Source organism: Dendrobates tinctorius, unplaced genomic scaffold, assembly GCF_039654945.1.
Source record: "Dendrobates tinctorius isolate UK_male_01 unplaced genomic scaffold, ASM3965494v1 ptg000008l, whole genome shotgun sequence".
In the NCBI taxonomy this organism is placed as follows: domain Eukaryota; kingdom Metazoa; phylum Chordata; class Amphibia; order Anura; family Dendrobatidae; genus Dendrobates; species Dendrobates tinctorius.
The window spans coordinates 21,439,289-21,462,230 of NW_027361676.1; positions in this window are offsets into that span (position 1 = coordinate 21,439,289).

Genomic DNA, 22,942 nt, shown 5'->3' on the forward strand with positions numbered 1-22,942 from the left:
TGTACTAATTTTTTTTATTTAACATAAAACATTTAAAATACAGGTAAACATTCAAAGGCCATAACATTACATAAAATTTAAACATTAAACCATTGCATCTTGCCATGCCACACGTCCAACCTCAGAAACAAAGTAGTCTGTGAATGTATCCCTCATTTGGGCAACTTCCCTTGTTGTCCTCAGAGGGTGATGATGGTAATCTGGCAATGAGATAGCAACAGGTTCATCTAGTTCGAAGGTTGGTTGCTCTTTAGCCATTATGTAGTTGTGGAGAACCACACACGCCTTGACCACCTCATCAACTGTTTAAATTATCAGATTAATTGCTGTCCCTAAAATGCGCCATTTTGAGACAAGAATACCAAAGGCAAACTCAACAGTTCTTCATGCCCTGGTCAATTGGTAATTAAAATCCTTTTTGTGTGGTTCAAGACCCAACTGGAGTATGGCTTCAGTAGGTTTCCACACATCTGAAAGGTCTCATACCCAACCACAACAAATGGCATTGGCAGGCCTTGTGTGTTGGGAAGAGGTCATGGGAGGGGGAAATTAAAAGTATTGGTATACAAGCGTTGGCCCATATCCGAGGTCTGGGAGTCATTTCCACGGCCAAAAGAACCAATGTTCACGGCAATAAAACTACAGTCTGCAGCTGCAATGGCCATCAGCACTATAGAAAAGTGTTTTTTAGAATTAAAGTACTCAGATCCACTTCGAGCCAGTTTTGTTATCCTAATATGTTTCCCATCTACTGCTCCTAAACAGTTGGGGAAATTACACATTTCCCAGAATTTTTTGGCATTTTCCTGCCATATTTCCTGGTGGGTAGGGGGATACATTCATGATGAAGAACGTCCCATAAAGCCCGGCAAGTGTATGCAACAATCCCAGAAAGGTTGGAAAGGCCAATCCGGAACTGGAATGGAACAATGATACGCTCTTTCCGGTAGCCAAGAATCTGCCAAACAGAGAAACAAAAAAATATTAGGAATAATAATATTAACGACAGTGGTTTTGCAAAAAAAAAAAAAAAGGACATTGCAGAACAATACTAATTATGACAAGTGTGCGTTTATTTTTAAATATTACGTTCCTTAGTGTAACCAGCAGACGTTCCTCAGCTGGAATAGCTCTACGGAGCAGGGTGTCTGGTCTGCTGATGGATCCTTCTACAGAAGCCAGCAAATCCCGGAAGCTCTCTTCAGACATCCTCGTATAATCAAAATATTTATCCGAGTTTTCACGGAGCTCACTGAATAAGGAGTGGTAGGCTTCACGGCTCTCCCGGACTTCGAGAATGGGGTGTTGCCAAAAGCGCCGATGCCGTCTTATTTTCCGTTTTTCTATTTTCCTTTCTTGATCACAAGCAAAGGCAAAGGCAAGAGCCAATTTGATATCCAAATCTGTTGTGAATTCCCTTGCTCGGATCTCTGAGCCGAAGTTCCCTCTGCTCCCTCTGGTGGTCACTGAGAGTAGTGGAGCTGGCCAGGTTGATGGAAGTTCCTCACCTAACGATGATAATTGGGAACCTGGGATTTCTGGCTGGGAGCATATAATTGAGCTGGCTGCTCTTGAAGGTTGCTGGTGATTTCCCTCCTTGTGCATTTGGAGTTCTTTTGTCCCCTGCTTGATCTGAATGTTCAGTTAAGTGATTCTTTTGCTAATCCTTAGCACATAATTTGGTTGTGCCTTTTTTTGCTTTCTGCTTTGTTGCTAAGGTTCAGCGTACTCCCTGCTGGGGGCTGCGCTTGGGCCCTGCTCTATATGTTACAGCTTGTGTCAGTTTGTTCAGTCCCCTGTATGTTGGTATCTTTTGCTTTGCTTCCAGTTTATACCAGAGTGCTGATCTAGCGGGGGTGAGGTCATTTGGCCTCAGGTTCTTTGTATATCAGAAGTGTTGGATTTTTCTAGGGTTTTGTGCGTGATTGCAGACAGTATCTTTTCTGTCCTGTCCTGTCTAGACAGTTTGGGCCCCACCGTTTGCTCAGTCTGTTCTCTGCCTGTGTTTGTGTCTCATCTTGTCTCACCGACAATATATACAATATATCTTTGGGGGCTGTCTATTCCTTTGGGGATCTGCTACGGGGCAGTTTAGATTTCAACCTTCTGATTTCAGGCTTAGTTAGTTCTCCGGCTGTGAGGAAGCATCTAGGACATCGTAGGATCGCTCCACAGCTACTGCTAGTTGTGTTGGTAGGATAAGGGGTTGGCAATCCGCTTAGTTACCAACCTCTCTGGTTTTCTGGTGGCTTAGCCTGTTCCTGCCATCCTCCTTGGTGACCCATTCATAACAGAATCACCAGCCTAACCATAGACTCTAGGGTACTCAAAAGAAGGAAAGAATGGCAAAAGAAAGAAAAAGTGTCAGAATTTTTTAATATATTTTTTCCTCTTTTTCTCTGGGGCCATAGGAGGATTTTTTCCTTAATGGAGACTAAGCAATTGTCGGATCATGTTGGACAGCTCGCTGCTGAAGTGCGGGGAATTTCTGCCTATCTCGCTCAATCATCTGCTGTAGAATCAAAGATCCCTACTCCTGATGTGTTTTCGGGGGATCGGACAAAACTTTTGAATTTCAAGAATAACAGTAAACTATTTCTTGCTTTAAAGCCTAATTCATCAGGGAGCTCGGTGCAGCAGGTTAAAATTGTCATCTCCCTGCTGCGCGGCGATCCCCAGGATTGGGCTTTTTCTCTTGACACCTGGAGATCCTATTCTGGCTATTGTAGATACGTTTTTTCAGGCCGTGGGGTTGTTGTGTGATGAACCTATGGCTATTGATCAAGCTGAGAAAACCTTATTGACATTGAACCAGGGTCAGGATGCTGCGGAGTTATATTGCCAGAAGTTCCGAAAGTGGGCGGTCCTTACTAAATGGAATGATGATGCCCTAGCAGCTCTCTTTCGGAAAGGTCTGGCAGAAACTGTAAAAGATGCTATGGTGGGATTTCCTGTCCCCTCTGGTCTTGACGACTCCATGTCACTATCCATTCAAATTGATGGACGTTTACGTGAACGTAAATGTATGCGTGAGGCGGTGCTGCCTTTTGAACAAACCTCTGAACCCATGCAATGTGATAGGGTTTTGTCTAGGGCGCAACGTCAAGAGTTCAGAAGGCGTAATAAGTTATGCTTCTTTTGTGTGAACGCCTCTCATATTATTTCTGTCTGCCCTAAATGAGAAAAACGTTTTGCTCACGCATTTGCGGTGGACAGAGTACAGCCTAAGTTCCTGTTGGCAGTTACCTTGATCTGCTCCTTGTCTACATTCTCTGCTAAAGCCTTTGTTGATTCAGGAGCAGCCTTGAATCTGATTGATCTTGACTTTGCCAAACGTTGTGGTTTCCCATGATGCCCCTGAGAACCCCTATTCCCTTGAGGGGGATTGATGCTACTCCTTTGGCGGGGAATAAACCCTAGTTTTGGACCCAGGTAATGCGGGTCGCCCCGAACCATCAAGAGAATTGTAAATTTTTTGGTGTTGTGCAATTTGAATGATATTGTTGTGCTGGGTTTTCCTTGGTTGCAGGCCCATAATCCTGTTTTGGATTGGAAATCTGTGTCTGTGGTGAGTTGGGGTTGTCAATGTGTTCTTAGTGACACTCCTGTTTTCTCCACCTCTCCCCAGTCTCAAGATGTTCCTGACTATTCAGCTGATTTTTCTGATGTATTTAGTGAGAGTAAGTCCGCTTCTTTGCCTCCTCATAGAAGTTATGACTGCGCAATTGAGTAAATGCCCAGCTGTAAATTTCCCAAGGGTCGGCTTTTCAACTTATCGGTACCTGAACATGATGCTATGCGATCTTATATCAAGGAATCATTGGAGAAGTGTCATATCAGACCATCCTCTTCGCCTTTGGGTGCTGGGTTTTTTTTGTGGCCAAAAAAGATAGCTCATTAAGGCCAAGTATTGACTATCGTTCCCTTAACAAAATCACTGTTAAATATCAGTACCCGTTACCCCTGATTTCTGATTTATTTTCTAGAGTTAAAAGTGCTTGTTAGTGTACCAAACTTGACCTCAGGGGGCGTAAAATCTTATTCGCATTAAGCACAGGGATGAATGGAAGACGGCGTTTAATACTCCGGAGGGACATTTTGAGTACCTGGTGATGCCTTTTAGGCTCGCTAATGCCCCTTCCATCTTCCAGTCTTTTATGAACGATATTTTCTGGGACCTTGTGGATAAGTTTTTGATCATTTATCTGGATGATGTTTTCATTTTTTCCAGTGATTGGGATTCTCATGTGGAATATGTCCGGACTGTGTTCCGGATTTTGAGGGAAAATACTCTGTATGTTAAGGGATCGAAGTGTCTTTTTGGTGTACAGAGGATTTCGTTTTTGGGATTAATTTTGTCCCCATCTGCTTTTGAAATGGACCTGGCCAAGGTACAGGCCATTTATGATTGGGTTCAGCCCACTTCTCTGAAGGCTCTTCAGAAGTTTTTGGGTTTTGCTAATTTCTACTGTAAATTTATAAGTAATTTTTCTGGTATTGTTAAACCACTGATGGATTTGACCAAAAACGGCGCTGATGTGGTGAATTGGTCTCCAAAGTTAGTCGCACCGTTTCAGGAGCTTAAGCAGAGATTCACTTCTGCTCCGGTTCTATGGCAACCTGATGTTTCACTCCCACTTCAGGTGGAAATAGATGCTTCTGAGATTGGTGCAGAGGCGTTTTGTCTCAAAGGGATCCGGTAACCTCTAAAATGAATCCCTGTGCCTTCTTTTCTCGAATATTTTCTCCATCTGAACATGACTATGACGTGGGGAATTGGGAAATATTGGCCATGAAGTGGGCATTTGAAGAGTAGAGACATTGGTTGGAGGGAGCTAGACACGGATCACAAGAATTTGATTTATCTTGAATCAGCCAAGCGCTTGAATCCTAGAAAGGCTAGGTGGGCCTTGTTTTTCACGCGTTTTAATTTTGTGGTCTCCCTTCTTCTGGGCACTAAGAATGTTAAGGCGGACGCCCTTTCTTGGAGATTCTTTGCCGATTCTCTTGATGTGACCGAGCCTACTACCATTCTAAATGAGGGTGTAGTTCTTTCCGTCATCTCTCCTGATTTGAGACGTGCCCTGGAGGAATTTCAGGAGGATAAACCTGAATGATGCCCTATGGGAAAATTGTATGTCCCTGACCAGTGGAGGAAAAAAGAGTAATGTCTGAAATTTATTGCTCCCCATTGGCTGGTCATCCAGGTATCTTTGGTACCAGATATTTTGTGAGCCGGTCTTTTTGGTGGCCTGCCTTATCTCGTGATGTCAGGAATTTTGTGCAGTCCTGAGGGACTTGTTATCGGTCTAAGCCCTGCTCTCGTGCTAGTGGTTTGTTGATGCCCCTGCCGATGCCCAGGAGGCCGTGGACCCATATCTCAGTGGATTTTATCTCTGATCTCCCTGTTTCTCAGAGAATGACTGTTATTTGGGTGATCTGTGATAGATTTTCTAAGATGGTCCATATTGTACCACTCCCAAAGTTGCCATCTTCTTCTGAGTTGGTGCCCTTGTTTTTACAATAAGTGATTCATTTGCATGGGATTCCTGAGAACACTGTGTAAAGACAGAGGGGTACAGTTTGTTTCCAGATTTTGGAGAGCTTTTTGTTCCAAACTGGGAATTCAGTTGTCTTTCTCCTCTGCATTTCATCCTCAGACCAATGGGCAGACTGAGAGAACAAACCAGACTTTGGAGTCCTATTTGAGATATTCCATATCTGCTGATGATTGGGTCTAATTTTTGCCATTGGCCGAATTCGCGTTAAACAATAGGGCTAGTTCTGCCACTTTGTCCCCTTTCTTTTGTAACTTTGGGTTTCATCCTCGATTTTCTTCGGGGCAGGTGGAAGCTTCGGCCTGCCCAGGTGTGGATTCTGTGGTAGAGAGAATGCAGCAGATTTGGGACCAAGTAGTGGATAAGTGGTCCCACTCTCAGGAAGGCCCAACGGTTTTCCAGCCGGCATAGGACCATGGGTCCCCAGTTTAATGTGGGTAATATGGTTTGGTTGTCCTCAAAAAATATTCCCATGAAGGTTGCATCTTCAAAATTCAAGCCAAGGTTTATTGGACCTTAAGATTTTGGAAATCATTAACCCCGTTTCTTTCCGTTTGGCTCTTCCAGTTACGTTTAAGATTAGTAACGTTTTTCATAAATCTTTGTTGAAAAGATTTGTGCAGCCAGTAATTCCCATGGAGGTGCCCCCTGACCCTGTAATGCATGAGGGTAATTTGGAGTATGAGGTGGAGAAGATATTGGATTCTCGTCTGGCTAGATGGAGGTTTCAGTACTTGGTCAAGTGGAAGGGTTATGGCCAGGAGGATAATTCTTGGGTCTCTGCTTCTGACATCCATGCCAAGAGATTGATTCGTGCCTTTCACCGGGCCCATCCTGATCTGCCTGGTGGTGTGGATGAGGGTTTGGTGACCCATCCTCAAGGGAGGGTACTGTTGTGAATTCCCTTGCTCGGATGTCTGAGCCGAAGCTCCCTCTGGTGGTTACTGAGAGTAGTGGAGCTGGCCAGGTTGATGGAAGCTCCCCACCTGACGATGATAATTGGGAACCTAGGATTTCTGGCTGGGAGCATATAATTGAGCTGGCTGCTCTTGAAGGTTGCTGGTGATTTCCTTCCTTGTGCATTTGGAGTTCTTTTGTCGCCTGCCTGATCTGCATGTTCAGTAAAGTGATTCTTTTGCTAATCCTTTGCATCTAATTTGGTTGTGCCTTATTTTTTGGCTTTCTGCTTTGTTGGCTAGGGTTCAGCGTACTCCCTGCTGGGGTCTGCGCTTGGGCCTCAGGTTTTTTGTATATCAGAAGTGTTGGATTTTTCTAGGGTTTTGTGCATGATTGCAGACAGTATCTTTTCTGTCCTGTCCTGTCTAGAAAGTTTGGGCCCCACCATTTGCTCAGTCTGTTCTCTGCCTGTGTTTGTGTCTCATCTTTTCTCACCGACAATATATGTTTGGGGGCTGTCTATTCCTTTGGGGATCTGATCAGGGGCAGTTTAGATTTCAACCTTCTGACTTCAGGCTTAGTTAGTTCTCCGGCTGTGACGAAGCGTCTAGGGTATCGTAGGAACGCTCCATGGCTACTGCTAGTTGTGTTGGTAGGATCAGGGGTCTGCAATCTGCTTGGTTACCAATCTCTCTTGTTTTCTGGTGGCTTAGCCTGTTCCTGCCATTCTCCTCGGTGACCCATTCATAACACAAATCCAGTTTAAAATAGAAACTCTCCTTGCGAATATCCATCTTGATGCAGGATGCAGGATCAAAATCTGCTGATTTCAGCTCTACAAGGGTCTATATAACGACATCCCATGAGACATGCCCTTTGGGTGTGGCTTGTGTTCCAGAATATCTCCTGGAAAATTTTTTCCCAATGCGAAGCATGCGCATAAAAAGCACAAACGTATGCAAAAACGCATTCAAACGCATAAAAACGCATAACATCGCGGCTTTTTTTACATCTTGCGTAAGATGATACAGCTATAAACCGCTGTGTTTTTATGCGCTTACATAACTTTTTGTATGCGTTCATGGTTGCGTACGATACGCTGCGGACTCAGCCGCAAATGTGAACCTAGCCAACATGTTCTATGTTTCCATACAGACATATGTAGTGTAAATGTATCCTGCAGATCACTGAGGAATCAAAAGAAGTAATCAAAAAGAAAAACACATCTGCGCATATCCATATGAAACATTTTTGAAGATGGAAAACATTGTAATGAGTTTCTTTCAGCTTGTACACAGCATGTATTTAATCTTACTCTTCAGGATCTAACAACGCTTTGTGTTTTTCCTGGCAAGCTAGGTTGAGTGTCGTGACAATGACAAAGCATTGCAGAATAAGAAATGTTATCATCCTCAAAGTGCTGCTTAAAACTAATAAATTACCATATAGATTAGAGAAGAATTTTTAGAGGCGAAAGCAACTATAATAAGCTTGTCACTACTTATAATTGGCGTAATTTTTTTTGTGTTTTTGTTAAATGATGTTCTTGTTTTAGTATGTGTTTTACAGAGAATTTGTCGCTACTTAATTGTAATATTTTTATACAGTACATTAAATTCAAAGCAAATTTACAATTATAGAGAAATACTAAAAGATTTAATCAAAGCAGAAATGATTGCTAAATGACATTATGTTTATTTTGTGTACTGTTATTTTCTCACAATGCTGCGAAAAACTCCCAATTTTAACCCCTTCACTACCTGACTGTTTACCGTTTTTTAGTTTTCCTTTTTTCTTCCCGTTCTTTCAAAAGCTATAACTTTTTTTTCTGACCATATAGCTGTATGAGGGCTTCTTTTTCACAGGACTAGTTGTACTTTTGAATGACTACATTCATTTTACCATATAGAGTACTGAAAAAGTTGAAAAAAATTCCAAGTGTGTTGAAATTGCTAAATAAAAGTGCAATTCCATAATTGTTTTTTTTGTATTTTATCTACTAAGTTCACTATATGCTAAACTCACCTGGGAGTATGGTTCCCCAGATCAGTATGAGTACGCTGATACCAAACATATATCATTTTTTTTATTTATGTTTATTTATGTGGTGAAAAAAATATTTGAAATTGTAAAAAAATAATTTTGCTCTTGTCGCCATTATCGCCATTTTTATGACGTTTTAGTCTTCTCATATTTAACTTTTTTTTAAAAACTTTTTTACTGTATTTAATAGTTTCCTTAGGCAATTTGAAGCTCCAGCAGTGCTATGTATAGCTAGGATCATAATGATAGGAATGAGGATCACCAGCAGACCCCCAGCTGTCACGTGATGGGCGCACCAATGGATGCGATTAATAACATGCTTTCCTCCCACACTTGTTATATGCCTCTGTCAGTGATTGACAGCGACATTTCACTACTGGTTTGGCATCCTTTATAAAATATATGCACTGGCACTTTATGCATTTATTCAATACTAGCTGAAGAGCCCGGCGCTGCCCGGGCATAGTAACTAACTGTGGTTAGTTATAACATATTATAATTATCCTCCATCCCATAGTCCTGTGCCCATGTACCCATCATACATATCCACGATCCCATAGGCCCATGCCCATATACCCATCATACATATCCTCCATCCCATAGTCGAGTGCCCATATACCCATCACACATCCTCCATCTCATAGTCCCATGCCCATATACCCATCATACATATTCTCCATCCCTAATCTCAGTACATATCTGGGCTGCAGAATTATGACAATAAGTAATTTACTTTCTGTCACTAGTTTGGACGGTTTTCTAGATATTCTGAACAGAACGTCCAAAGGGGGGGTGTTATGGCATTGAAATGAGAACTAGTCGTAACCTCCTACTCTACTTCAAACATGCCCTCTATAGCAACAACCCCACCCTCCATAGCTACAGGCCCTCCCCGTCCACATGAAGAAGCCCTCATCACACAGTATCAAATCCTCCCCCTCTAGCAGCCTCACTGCAGAGAGCAGCTGCTCCTCCCCCAGACACACACTGAACAGTTATCTATGGAAAGTGAAACTAGTGAGGAGGGAAAATCGTCCTGTATTCTGGGACACTCCATGATTACAATACATAACTCATTATCAGTAATTCCTTCCCTCACTGTCCCAGGCTTCTGGCAGCAGTGAGAACAGACTGTGTGATGGCCAGTGATGGGGGTCTGCAGCTTCTAATCTGCACAGGGGATGGCAGTCACTGATGTAATCTGTTCTGTGACAAAGCCTCTGCTGTGTGAATGAGACAGTTCTGTGTTATGAATGAGTCACCGTAGGAGGCAAAAACAGAAATACTAGCTAAGTCCAGAAAACCAGAGAAGTTGGCAGCTATCGGATTGCAAACCCCTGAACCTATCAACAACAACTAGCAGTAGCTGTGGGGGGTTCCTACGGTGCCCTAGACCCCTCGATCACAGCCAGAGAACTAAATAGCCTAAAGACAGAAAGGGAAATCTAAACTGCCCCAGAGCAGACCCCAAAGCAATAGGCAGCCCCCAACATATAATGACGGTGAAGCAAGATGAAAAAACACTAACACAGATAGAAAGATAGGCTGAGCAAATGATGGGGCCCAAGCGAACTAAATAGTACAGGATAGAAAAGCTGCTGTCTGCAATCCGCACAAAAACCCTTTCAAAACATGAGCCAACAGACTGATAGGGAAAAAAAGCCCTGAAGACGTTAGGCTTCAAAAAGACTATACCAGTACTCAGGTACTTTCTGAAGACAGAGCAAAAAGGCAAAAAGGAATTCAGCTCACCCCAGGAGGGAATGGCAGAAATCCAGAAAAACAATGCAAAACAAAACCAAAACACAAATGCAAAAAGCAGAGCAGAAAACTTAGCTTTTGAGGAGCAGGAATCAGGCTGGTCTCCTAGAATTCCTCAGAGAAATCACCAGCAAGGCAGAAGGGCGTCGGCTGCCTTATATCCAGTCAGCAATTCCCGTCACCCAGTCATCATCATCCTGCTCAGGTGCTTGGTAATCAGCCTCACTACCTTCCTTCACCAGAAGAGGGAGTTCATCAGACCTCAATGGTGAAGGGGAAAATGAACTCACAACAGTACCTCCCCCTTGAGGAGGGGTCACCGAACCCTCATCCACGCCACCAGGGCGATCAGGGTGAGCCCGATGAAAGGCACGCACCAATCTTTTGGCATGAATATCAGAGGCAGAGACCCAGGAATTATCCTCCTGACCATAACCCTTCCACTTAACCAAATACTGGAGTCTCCGTCTAGCCAGACAGGAATCCAGTATCTTCTCTGCCTCATATTCCATGTTATCTTCAACCAATACAGGGTCCGGAGGTGACACCCCAGGAACTACTGGTTCAACAAACCTCTTCAACAAGGACTTATGAAACACATTATGGATTTTAAATGTGACAGGAAGAGCCAACCGAAAAGAGACCGGATTAATTATCTCCAAAATCTTGTAAGATCCAATAAATTTAGGCTTAAACTTAGGAGAAGCCACCTTCATAGCGATATTTTTTGATGATAACCAAACCATATCACCCACCTTAAACTGGGGACCAATGGTCCTATGTCGGTTGGAAAACCGCTGGGCCTTTTCCTTGGAGAGAGAAAACTTTTCCACCACTTGGTCCCAGATCTGGTGCATTCTCTCCACCACAGTGTCAACACCTGGGCAGGCAGAAGGCTCCACCTGCCCTGAAGAAAATCGAGGATTAAACCCAAAGTTACAAAAAAAAGGTGACATCAAAGTGGCAGAACTAGCTCTATTATTTAAAGCAAATTCGGCCAAGGGCAAAATTAAAACCCAATCATCCTGATCAGCGGAAATAAAACATCTCAAATACGACTCCAAGGTCTGGTTTGTTCTCTCCGTCTGCCCATTGGTCTGAGGGTGAAAAGCAGAGGAGAAGGACAACTGAATTCCCAGCTTGGAACAGAAAGTCCTCCAAAATCTAGACACAAACTGAACTCCTCTGTCAGATACAATGTTCTCAGCAATCCCGTGCAAGTAAACCACCTGTTGCAAAAACATGGGCACCAACTCAGAGGAAGATGGCAACTTAGGGAGTGGTACAAGATGAACCATCTTAGAGAACCTATCACAAATCACCCAAATAACAGTCATTCTCTGAGAGCCAGGCATATCAGAGATGAAATCCATTGAAATATGGGTCCATGGCCTCCTGGGTACCGGCAAAGGCATCAACAACCCACTAGAGCGAGAACAAGGTTTAGACCGGGAGCAAGTCCCACAGGACTGCAGAAAATTCCTGACATCACGAGACAAGGCGGGCCACCAAAAAGACCGACTCACCAGATCTCTAGTACCAAAAATACCTGGATGACCAGCCAATGCAGGGCAATGAACTTCAGACATCACTCTCTTCTTCCACTGGTCAGGAACATACAACTTTCCACTGGGACAACGCTCAGGTTTGTCCTCCTGGAACTCTTCCAGAGCACGTCTCAAATTGGGCGAGATGGCAGAAAGAACTACCCCTTTGCCTAAGATGGTAAAAAAAGAAAATTTTTTCAGCTCACCCCAAAGAAGACAGCTATAAGTCCGATCGGTGCACGGAATGTGGAAACAGGATCCCTCTGCAGCAAAGCGTAATATGGAAAAAAATTCCAGCATCCAGATCAGTAATTAGATTAAAAAAATTTTTATTCCTTTATTCCAAAATTTAAAAAAATCATAAGATTCTCCATCATGATAAGAGACGCATCAGGACGTGTAGTTGGACGCGTTTCGGACAAAAAACAGTCCTTATTCTAAGACAACACATAATACATCTGAACACATGCTTATAAAGGGAAACAAAGGAAGTCAAGGAACAATCAAGACTAAACATAGCCAGCTGATTAATAGAAGGTAGTAAGTCAAAATCACACTTACAAAACACTCAAAATCTCACTCCTAATGTTCATACCCGTTGGAACTCTGCTTTGTAACAATAACATCCATTTTGCCTCTCGGCGTAATAATAAATCATTTAAATTTCCACCTACCCTTTTTGTCTGCACCTTCTCTATGGCATTAACCCTAAAGTTGCTGAGATCTCCTTTATGTATATGCAAAAAATGTCGAGAAGCAGCAGACAAACTGCGTGTGGTAGTGTGACCTACGTCATAAACGTGCTCGGAAATACGACGTCTCAAGGTGCGTGAAGTATTTCCCACATACTGAATATTACAATCCACGCATGTTATGACATAGATCACACCAGTAGAACCACAGTTCAAAAAAGATTTTATTTTAAATTCCTTTCCATTAACAGAAGATACTATTTTTTCTGTGTTCCACATAAACCTACATAGCCCACAGTTTTTCTGAGCACATTTAAAAGATCCACAAGTGGGTAGCCAATTAGTTATACTTGCTGAACTGTCTGAAAAAAATTTATTAGCATGTCTATTGGCACTAGTATGATCACTTGGAGATACCTTATTAGCAATAGTTTTATTCCTCCTTGAAACAAATCTAATCCCATCCTTCAGTATATTCTTTAATGTATCATCAACATACAAAATAGGGAGGAATTTTTTAATAATATGAACAATCCTGTAGTAGTCAGTACTAAAATTAGTTGAAAAAACAATAGGTGACCGACCCTCTACAGAATTTGGTGTTTTTCTGCTTTCCTTCTGCAAATAATCCTCTCTACTTTTTTCATCCGTTCTATGCTTAGCTTTCTGAATGTCTACCTTAGTATAACCCCTCTTTATAAAACGTTTACCAATGATCTCACATTGTTTATCGTATAAATTAGGCGTGGTACATGTTCTTTTTGCTCTTACAAACTCCCCTGTAGGTATATTGGCTATAACATGACGTGGATGGCAGCTAGATGCGTGTAACAGTGAATTACCTGCCGTAGGTTTTCTAAAAATATCACAATCAATCTTTTTTTCTTCCAAATTTGCCGACAAAAGAATATCCAAAAACGAAATTGTCTTGGCATCAAATTGATATGTGAAACGTATATTGCATGGATTATTATTAATATAGAACATGAAATTCTCAATATTAAATACATCACCATCCCACACAATTATAACATCATCAATAAATCTCAAGAAAAGAAAAATATCAGAAGAAAAAGGATTTTTTTCAGAAAAAATATACTCCTCCTCCCACCAGGCCATAAAAATATTAGCAAGAGACGGTGAAAACTTGGAACCCATGGAACAGCCTTGCACCTGTAAATAAAGATCATCCAAAAAAGAAAAAAAATTGTTTTTTAACAAAAAATAGGTCACTTCAATCAAATACATCTGTAAATCTTCTGAAAAATTACTGTATTTCTGTAAATAAGTAGTAAGAGCCAAAATAGCCAAATCGTGTGGGATGGAAGTGTACAAACTTTGTACATCACAAGTGAGCCAACAAAAGGAACTTCGCCATTCCACCTGAGAAAAAATACTAAGAACATGCTTGGAATCCTGCACATAGCTAGGTGAAATAGTGGCTAGAGGTTTTAATCTTGCATCCAACCATTCTGACAAATTTTCATTAAGAGATCCTATGCCCGATATGATAGGACGGAACAAAGGTGGAAAAACCTCCTTATGAACTTTTGGAAGTGCATGTAACAAAGGAACTCTGGGATATAAAGGACAGAAAAATTCACATTGTTTTTGATTAATAATTCCCAAACTAAAACCCCTATGTAACAATTCCTGTAATTCCATTCTGATGTTATCTGTAGGGTTATAATTAATTCCCTTGTATACCTCACTATTAAAAAGCATAGCCCTCACCTCTCTTTCATACAGCCCAGTATCTAATATGGTCACAGATCCCCCCTTGTCAGAATTTCTTACCACGATATTGACATTAGCAGATAACAAATCAAGTGCCTGTTTCTCAGTACGAGAAATGTTAGAGCGACCCTTCTGATTAGCATTATAGATTTTCATAAGTTCATCCTCAACAAGAAATTGAAAATCATCCATAACTTGCAATTTTGACTGCTCAGGATAATATCTAGGATTAGGGACTCTAGAGGAAAAATTAACATCAGTTAAATACATTAACTTAGAACCAGATTCAGACAAGTCCCTCAAATTCTTTAGGGTAACTTGCTCCTGGAAAGAAGTAGGCATAAATTCCTCAGGAACTTTATCAACATATTCATCATTGATATTGGAAGTTTTTTCACGTTCCACATCTTCTGCAAAAAAATGTCTCCTAAGAGTCAATCTTCTCATAAAGTGATTAACATCAAGCATAGTGTTGAATAAGTCCATTTTCGCTGTAGGCACAAAATTAAGACCCCTTTCAAGGATATTAATTTGATCATTCGATAAAATCGATGCAGAAAGGTTCAGGACTGTAAAATTATCAGTTGTATCTAAGCATGCTTGTTCCGCGCTGATCTCCTGAATTCTCTTATGATGGGAGTGTTTCCTCCCTGATCTCCTCTGACGTTTCTTTTTCCTGAACAGTTTTTTGAAAAACTACTGCTTTGTGAAATCCGCTGCCCCACATCCCGTGCACACATGGAACTGTTAGATGGTAAATTCTCAGTATCGGAAGTGTCAGTATTAACATCCGTATTATCCATATCCGTTGAGGAAAAGCTTACCCTATTATCTCTGCGTTTGAGAATGGAAGGGTGAATGTTATTACGTTTTCTTCTATAATCATGCCAGTCATAAATATGATTATTCTGGTAATCAGTTTTATCTCTTCTGAATTTCTTTTCCTTTATCACTGTAATAGAGTCCTCCATTTTGCTCAGATTGTCATTAATTTTATCTCTAGCCATTATAAAAGAAGAAGAATCTTTATATTTCACCAAATCACTTTCAATCATTTTAATAGATTCCTCCAAAGTTAACATCTTGGCTTCCTCTCTCTTCACAATCAAATTCATCAGCTTAGTAGAACAGTCACTAAGAATATTGTCCCATTCTTTTACAAATTCAGGGTCATATTCCGTAGTAGGGCGCTTCTTAATGCGCAAACCTCTTGGAATCATATTGCTGCTTATATAAGCCTGTAAGGTTTTGTGGTCCCACCACACCCTGAGTCGTGATGACATAAGTTTTTCAAGTTCCCACATAAGTGGTTTCAAATCCTTTCCATCCTCAGGTGTAAAGGCATGGATAGTAGAAAAAATGTTGGCAGCCTTGTCTAGTCGTTGCCGACTGTTCACATTGAAAAAATCATCACTGATAATGTCATCAGAAATATTGGTAGCTATCTCAAAATTCATATTTATGAATAATAATGGATATGTCAAAATCAAATTAAGGGGAGCACGAAAAATAGGGAATCCAAACAGTAAGGTAAAAAAAGAAAATTTTTTCAGCTCACCCCAAAGAAGACAGCTATAAGTCCGATCGGTGCACGGAATGTGGAAACAGGATCCCTCTGCAGCAAAGCGTAATATGGAAAAAAATTCCAGCATCCAGATCAGTAATTAGATTAAAAAAATTTTTATTCCTTTATTCCAAAATTTAAAAAAATCATAAGATTCTCCATCATGATAAGAGACGCATCAGGACGTGTAGTTGGACGCGTTTCGGACAAAAAACAGTCCTTATTCTAAGACAACACATAATACATCTGAACACATGCTTATAAAGGGAAACAAAGGAAGTCAAGGAACAATCAAGACTAAACATAGCCAGCTGATTAATAGAAGGTAGTAAGTCAAAATCACACTTACAAAACACTCAAAATCTCACTCCTAATGTTCATACCCGTTGGAACTCTGCTTTGTAACAATAACATCCATTTTGCCTCTCGGCGTAATAATAAATCATTTAAATTTCCACCTACCCTTTTTGTCTGCACCTTCTCTATGGCATTAACCCTAAAGTTGCTGAGATCTCCTTTATGTATATGCAAAAAATGTCGAGAAGCAGCAGACAAACTGCGTGTGGTAGTGTGACCTACGTCATAAACGTGCTCGGAAATACGACGTCTCAAGGTGCGTGAAGTATTTCCCACATACTGAATATTACAATCCACGCATGTTATGACATAGATCACACCAGTAGAACCACAGTTCAAAAAAGATTTTATTTTAAATTCCTTTCCATTAACAGAAGATACTATTTTTTCTGTGTTCCACATAAACCTACATAGCCCACAGTTTTTCTGAGCACATTTAAAAGATCCACAAGTGGGTAGCCAATTAGTTATACTTGCTGAACTGTCTGAAAAAAATTTATTAGCATGTCTATTGGCACTAGTATGATCACTTGGAGATACCTTATTAGCAATAGTTTTATTCCTCCTTGAAACAAATCTAATCCCATCCTTCAGTATATTCTTTAATGTATCATCAACATACAAAATAGGGAGGAATTTTTTAATAATATGAACAATCCTGTAGTAGTCAGTACTAAAATTAGTTGAAAAAACAATAGGTGACCGACCCTCTACAGAATTTGGTGTTTTTCTGCTTTCCTTCTGCAAATAATCCTCTCTACTTTTTTCATCCGTTCTATGCTTAGCTTTCTGAATGTCTACCTTAGTATAACCCCTCTTTATAAAACGTTTACCAATGATCTCACATTGTTTATCGTATAAATTAGGCGTGGTACATGTTCTTTTTGCTCTTACAAACTCCCCTGTAGGTATATTGGCTATAACATGACGTGGATGGCAGCTAGATGCGTGTAACAGTGAATTACCTGCCGTAGGTTTTCTAAAAATATCACAATCAATCTTTTTTTCTTCCAAATTTGCCGACAAAAGAATATCCAAAAACGAAATTGTCTTGGCATCAAATTGATATGTGAAACGTATATTGCATGGATTATTATTAATATAGAACATGAAATTCTCAATATTAAATACATCACCATCCCACACAATTATAACATCATCAATAAATCTCAAGAAAAGAAAAATATCAGAAGAAAAAGGATTTTTTTCAGAAAAAATATACTCCTCCTCCCACCAGGCCATAAAAATATTAGCAAGAGACGGTGAAAACTTGGAACCCATGGAACAGCCTTGCACCTGTAAATAAAGATCATCCAAAAAAGAAAAAAAATTGTTTTTTAACAAAAAATAGGTCACTTCAATCAAATACATCTGTAAATCTTCTGAAAAATTACTGTATTTCTGTAAATAAGTAGTAAGAGCCAAAATAGCCAAATCGTGTGGGATGGAAGTGTACAAACTTTGTACATCACAAGTGAGCCAACAAAAGGAACTTCGCCATTCCACCTGAGAAAAAATACTAAGAACATGCTTGGAATCCTGCACATAGCTAGGTGAAATAGTGGCTAGAGGTTTTAATCTTGCATCCAACCATTCTGACAAATTTTCATTAAGAGATCCTATGCCCGATATGATAGGACGGAACAAAGGTGGAAAAACCTCCTTATGAACTTTTGGAAGTGCATGTAACAAAGGAACTCTGGGATATAAAGGACAGAAAAATTCACATTGTTTTTGATTAATAATTCCCAAACTAAAACCCCTATGTAACAATTCCTGTAATTCCATTCTGATGTTATCTGTAGGGTTATAATTAATTCCCTTGTATACCTCACTATTAAAAAGCATAGCCCTCACCTCTCTTTCATACAGCCCAGTATCTAATATGGTCACAGATCCCCCCTTGTCAGAATTTCTTACCACGATATTGACATTAGCAGATAACAAATCAAGTGCCTGTTTCTCAGTACGAGAAATGTTAGAGCGACCCTTCTGATTAGCATTATAGATTTTCATAAGTTCATCCTCAACAAGAAATTGAAAATCATCCATAACTTGCAATTTTGACTGCTCAGGATAATATCTAGGATTAGGGACTCTAGAGGAAAAATTAACATCAGTTAAATACATTAACTTAGAACCAGATTCAGACAAGTCCCTCAAATTCTTTAGGGTAACTTGCTCCTGGAAAGAAGTAGGCATAAATTCCTCAGGAACTTTATCAACATATTCATCATTGATATTGGAAGTTTTTTCACGTTCCACATCTTCTGCAAAAAAATGTCTCCTAAGAGTCAATCTTCTCATAAAGTGATTAACATCAAGCATAGTGTTGAATAAGTCCATTTTCGCTGTAGGCACAAAATTAAGACCCCTTTCAAGGATATTAATTTGATCATTCGATAAAATCGATGCAGAAAGGTTCAGGACTGTAAAATTATCAGTTGTATCTAAGCATGCTTGTTCCGCGCTGATCTCCTGAATTCTCTTATGATGGGAGTGTTTCCTCCCTGATCTCCTCTGACGTTTCTTTTTCCTGAACAGTTTTTTGAAAAACTACTGCTTTGTGAAATCCGCTGCCCCACATCCCGTGCACACATGGAACTGTTAGATGGTAAATTCTCAGTATCGGAAGTGTCAGTATTAACATCCGTATTATCCATATCCGTTGAGGAAAAGCTTACCCTATTATCTCTGCGTTTGAGAATGGAAGGGTGAATGTTATTACGTTTTCTTCTATAATCATGCCAGTCATAAATATGATTATTCTGGTAATCAGTTTTATCTCTTCTGAATTTCTTTTCCTTTATCACTGTAATAGAGTCCTCCATTTTGCTCAGATTGTCATTAATTTTATCTCTAGCCATTATAAAAGAAGAAGAATCTTTATATTTCACCAAATCACTTTCAATCATTTTAATAGATTCCTCCAAAGTTAACATCTTGGCTTCCTCTCTCTTCACAATCAAATTCATCAGCTTAGTAGAACAGTCACTAAGAATATTGTCCCATTCTTTTACAAATTCAGGGTCATATTCCGTAGTAGGGCGCTTCTTAATGCGCAAACCTCTTGGAATCATATTGCTGCTTATATAAGCCTGTAAGGTTTTGTGGTCCCACCACACCCTGAGTCGTGATGACATAAGTTTTTCAAGTTCCCACATAAGTGGTTTCAAATCCTTTCCATCCTCAGGTGTAAAGGCATGGATAGTAGAAAAAATGTTGGCAGCCTTGTCTAGTCGTTGCCGACTGTTCACATTGAAAAAATCATCACTGATAATGTCATCAGAAATATTGGTAGCTATCTCAAAATTCATATTTATGAATAATAATGGATATGTCAAAATCAAATTAAGGGGAGCACGAAAAATAGGGAATCCAAACAGTAAGGTAAAAAAAGAAAATTTTTTCAGCTCACCCCAAAGAAGACAGCTATAAGTCCGATCGGTGCACGGAATGTGGAAACAGGATCCCTCTGCAGCAAAGCGTAATATGGAAAAAAATTCCAGCATCCAGATCAGTAATTAGATTAAAAAAATTTTTATTCCTTTATTCCAAAATTTAAAAAAATCATAAGATTCTCCATCATGATAAGAGACGCATCAGGACGTGTAGTTGGACGCGTTTCGGACAAAAAACAGTCCTTATTCTAAGACAACACATAATACATCTGAACACATGCTTATAAAGGGAAACAAAGGAAGTCAAGGAACAATCAAGACTAAACATAGCCAGCTGATTAATAGAAGGTAGTAAGTCAAAATCACACTTACAAAACACTCAAAATCTCACTCCTAATGTTCATACCCGTTGGAACTCTGCTTTGTAACAATAACATCCATTTTGCCTCTCGGCGTAATAATAAATCATTTAAATTTCCACCTACCCTTTTTGTCTGCACCTTCTCTATGGCATTAACCCTAAAGTTGCTGAGATCTCCTTTATGTATATGCAAAAAATGTCGAGAAGCAGCAGACAAACTGCGTGTGGTAGTGTGACCTACGTCATAAACGTGCTCGGAAATACGACGTCTCAAGGTGCGTGAAGTATTTCCCACATACTGAATATTACAATCCACGCATGTTATGACATAGATCACACCAGTAGAACCACAGTTCAAAAAAGATTTTATTTTAAATTCCTTTCCATTAACAGAAGATACTATTTTTTCTGTGTTCCACATAAACCTACATAGCCCACAGTTTTTCTGAGCACATTTAAAAGATCCACAAGTGGGTAGCCAATTAGTTATACTTGCTGAACTGTCTGAAAAAAATTTATTAGCATGTCTATTGGCACTAGTATGATCACTTGGAGATACCTTATTAGCAATAGTTTTATTCCTCCTTGAAACAAATCTAATCCCATCCTTCAGTATATTCTTTAATGTATCATCAACATACAAAATAGGGAGGAATTTTTTAATAATATGAACAATCCTGTAGTAGTCAGTACTAAAATTAGTTGAAAAAACAATAGGTGACCGACCCTCTACAGAATTTGGTGTTTTTCTGCTTTCCTTCTGCAAATAATCCTCTCTACTTTTTTCATCCGTTCTATGCTTAGCTTTCTGAATGTCTACCTTAGTATAACCCCTTTGCCTAAGATGGTAGCAGGCTTGGTCACCACAGGAGAATCAGCAAAGAAGCTCCTAGGGAGAGCGTCAGCCTTGACATTCTTAGTGCCAGGAAGAAAGGAGACCACAAAATCAAAACATGTAAAAAACAAGGCCCACCTAGCCTGTCTAGGGTTCAAGCTTTTGGCCGACTCCAGGTAAATCAAATTCTTGTGGTCAGTGAGGACCACGACTTGATGTTTAGCTCCCTCCAACCAATGTCTCCACTCCTCAAATGCCCATTTCATGGCTAACAGTTCCCGATTCCCCACATCATAGTTACGTTCAGATGGGGAGAACTTTCGGGAAAAGAAAGCACAGGGATTCATATTAGATTTTACAGGATCCTTTTGGGACAAAACAGCTCCTGCACCAATCTCAGAAGCGTCCACCTCTACCTGGAACGGGAGTGAGACATCAGGTTGCCGCAAAACCGGGGCAGAAGTGAATCTTCGCTTCAGCTCCTGAAAGGAAGAAACAGCCTCCGGAGACCAATTCAACACATCAGCACCCTTCTTAGTCAGATCAGTCAATGGCTTGGCAATACTAGAAAATTTTGCTATAAATTTCCGATAAAAATTAGCAAAACCCAAAAACTTCTGGAGGGCCTTCAAAGAAGTGGGCTGAACCCAATCATAAATGGCCTGTACCTTGGCCGGGTCCATTTCAATAGTTGATGGAGACAAAATAAATCCCAAAAATGATATCCTCTGTACCCCAAAAAGGCATTTCGATCCTTTGACATACAGGGAATTCTCCCTCAAGATCCGGAACACAGTCCGAACATGTTCCACATGAGAATCCCAATCCTTGGAGAAGATCAAAATATCATCCAGATAGAAAATCAAAAATTTATCGACAAAATCTCGGAAAATATCGTTCATGAAGCACTGGAAGACAGAAGGGGCATTAGTGAGCCCAAAAGGCATCACCAGGTACTCAAAATGTCCCTCCGGGGTATTAAACGCCGTCTTCCATTCATCCCCATGCTTAATGCGGATAAGATTATACGCCCCCCTGAGGTCAAGCTTGGTAAAGCAGCAAGCAGCTTTAACTCTTGGGAATAGATCCGAAATCAGGGGTAACGGATACTGATATTTAATAGTAATTTTGTTGAGGGCACGATAATCAATACAAGGCCTTAATGAACCATCCTTTTTGGCCACGAAAAAAAACCCAGCACCTAAGGGTGAAGAGGATTGTCTAATATGACCCTTCTCCAATGCCTCCTTAATATAGGATCGCATAGCCTCGTGCTCGGGTACAGATAAATTGAAGAGCCGACCCTTGGGAAATTTACACCCCGGGCTCAGTTTAATTGCACAGTCATAACTCCTATGAGGAGGCAAAGACGCAGACTCATTCTCACTAAATACATCATAAAAGTCAGCCAAATAGTCAGGAACATCATGCGACTGAGGAGAGGTGGAAAAAACCGGAGTCTCACTAAGGGCACACCGACAACCCCAACTCACCACAGACACAGATTTCCAATCCAAAACTGGATTATGAATTTGCAACCAGGGAAACCCCAGAACAATGGTATCATGCAAATTATGCAACACCAAAAATCTGCAATTTTCTTGATGGTCTGGGGCGACCTGCATTACCACCTGGGTCCAAAACTGAGGTTTATTTTTTGCCAAAGGAGTAGCATCAATCCCCCTCAAAGGGATAGGCATCCGCAGAGGTGTCTTAGGAAATCCACAACGTTTAGCAAAATCCAAGTCCATTAGGTTCAGGGCTGCTCCTGAATCCACAAAAGCCTTGGCGGAAAATGTGGACAGGGAGCAGATCAGAGTAATTGCCAGAAGAAACTTAGGTTGAACACCACCCACAGAAAACGTGTGTGCAAAATGTTTCTCTCGTTTAGGACAGACAGAAATATTATGCGAGGCATCTCCACAAAAAAAACACAGCTTATTACGCCTTTTGAACTCCTGACGTTGCTCCCTGGACAAAACTCTATCACCTTGCATAGGTTCAGACACTTGTTCAACAGGTGGCAACACCTCTCATGCAGTCCTGCGTTCACGTAAACGCCGATCAACCTGAATAGCTAATGACATAGAATCGTCAGGACCAGAGGGAAGAGGAAATCCCACCATGGTATCTTTTACGGCTTCTGACAAACCCTTCCGAAAGAGAGCTGCCAAGGCATTATCATTCCA